At 38.9% G+C, this 2,319-nt stretch overlaps 1 non-coding gene across 1 annotated transcript; it reads right to left on the reverse strand.

Annotated features, from left to right (window-relative positions):
• Positions 1-1,427: 1,427 nt before the first annotated feature.
• Positions 1,428-1,533, reverse strand: LOC122557003 (U6 spliceosomal RNA). Its single transcript, XR_006313731.2, has one exon. It is a non-coding gene; the product is annotated as a U6 spliceosomal RNA (small nuclear RNA).
• Between the last annotated feature and the right edge of the window lie 786 nt (positions 1,534-2,319).

Below are 2,319 nucleotides of genomic sequence, written 5' to 3' on the forward strand. Positions count from 1 at the left end.
ATTGCACACTGTACTCCAGGTGTGGTCTAACTAAGGTTCTACAATCTTGAAGCAAGATTTCAATACTCCCATACACAAAACCACTAGTGATAAACAATAAAATACTGTTCGCCTTCCTAATTGCTTCCTGCACGTTACCTTTCAGTGACTTATTAACAAAAGCACCCAGTTCTTTTTGTAAATCTATGAAGACTACTTTCTCATTACCTCAGAAATACCCGACATATTTGTTCTTCCTACCAAAGTGATAACCCCATACTTTTACATAACATTCCATCTGCTTATCTCACCCACTCACTGTCTGTTCAAATTTGCTTAAATCTACTTTGCATTTTGCTCACAGTACAGTTCCCAGCTAGTTTTGTGTTATCTGTGAACTTTAAAATATTACACCTTTTCCCCACAGACAAATCATTGATACATAGTGTGAAAAGCTGGGGCTCAAGTACTGATCCTTGTAGTTCTCACTAATCATAACCTGCCAGTGCAAGAATGATGCACTTATTCCTATTCTCTATTTTCTGCCTATTTGTAAACATTGAATCCACACCTGTATATTACTTCCTATCCCATGTGACTTAATTTTCTAACCAAGCTCTTAAGGGAGGACTTCATCAAAAGCCTTCTGAAAATCCAAGTATACGGCATCCATTATTCCCTTTTATCAATTCTATTATTACCATCCTTGTATCCAGGGGTGTGTTGGAATATTCCACTTGACTGGATGAGTGCAACTCCAAAGATGCTCTCAAGACATTCCAACACCATCTTGAAAAGAAATGTTCTATTGATCAGCATTTCAGCCACCACTTTAAACGTGCTTTCCCTCCCCCACCAATGAACAATGGCAGCAGAGTGTGCCATCTATAACATACATTGCAGCAATTTGTCAAGGTTTTTTCAATGACACTTACCAAACTTATGACCTCATCCACTAGAGGAAAGGGAGCAGCAGATTCCACTTTCTATAAGTTACCATCCAGGTCAAAATCTTGGAACACCCTCCTATGTTGTGTACACTACATGCAGTGTAGTGACTAAAGAAAGTAGTTCACACTAGCATTTTTTTTAAGGACAGTTCAGGATCAGTAATAAATACTGACCTTATCAGTGACACTCATCTTAACTTAGTAAAATTGTTTTTTTTCTCAATTTAAACATCCGTGCTGAGTCTATCTTTGTCCTTTTCCAAAATACACAAAATCTAACAGAGTTATAATCATAATTAATATCAAAATGTTCTTCCACTAGTTTTCCCTGCCCCTGTTTACCAAACTTCATTCCCTAAAACAGAGTGCAAAACTACCACCTGTCATTGGGATTACTACATACTGGTTGAAAAGAATTATAAGTATTTATACTTTTCTAATCAACCAATTCAGAGATGTTATTACACATCTCTGGATTGCATCACAAGAGGGCCCCTTAAAAATATGGAATGCTTCATGAATTTGCGTGTCATACTTTCGCAGAGACCGTGCTAACTCTCTCTGTATTATTCCAATTTAATGTATGTGTTGCCAAAGTGATAACAAGAAGAATTTTGCACTCACTAAATCTGTCACCCTGACCCTATCACAATTTATTCAACAGTTAAAATCTCCTGTACTGATATTGCATTACCATTTGTACACCAGTAAGTTTGTGATTTTTGTGAAGATTTGTAGCTCAGGTTGTGGTTCAGATTGTAAGTTTGCTCGCTGAGCTGGAAGATTTGTTCTCAGATGTTTCATCACCATGTTAGGTAACATCATCAGTGAGCCTCCAATGAAACTCTGGTGTTCTGTCCCACTTAATATTTATCTATCTTGGTCTGTTGTGGTGGGTGATATCATTTCCGGTTCTTTTTCTGAGAGATTGGTAAATGGGGTCCAAATTGATATGTTTTTTAATGGAGTTCCGGTTTGAATGCCAGGCCTCAAGGAATTCCCATATGTGTCTTTGTTTAGCCTGCCCCAGTTGAACTAGTGTCACTCTTCCTCTGTGTGTATGGGTACTAGTGATAGTTGGTCATGTTTTTTGGTGGCTAGTTGATGCTCATATAGCCTGGTGGCTAGTTTCCTCCCCGATGAAGAGGGACAGTTCATTGGGCAACTCGTTGGAGCGGGTTGGAACAAGCAGCCCTCCCCACGATCCAGCCCAAGCTTTGGGTCCACTATGTGGATGACATCTTTGTCATCATGAAACAGAACAAATTAGAAGAAACCCACAAACATGTAAACAACATCCTTTCTGGTATAAAGTTCACCAAAGAGGAAGAGAACAACAACAGAGTGAAAATCCAATGGAGAGCTGCAGACGGGCGTCTACAGAAAAGCG

This window comes from Chiloscyllium plagiosum, unplaced genomic scaffold (genome assembly GCF_037043375.1).
Source record: "Chiloscyllium plagiosum isolate Xiang-an unplaced genomic scaffold, Cpla_swu_hap1 HiC_scaffold_16, whole genome shotgun sequence".
Classification (NCBI taxonomy): Eukaryota; Metazoa; Chordata; class Chondrichthyes; order Orectolobiformes; family Hemiscylliidae; genus Chiloscyllium; species Chiloscyllium plagiosum.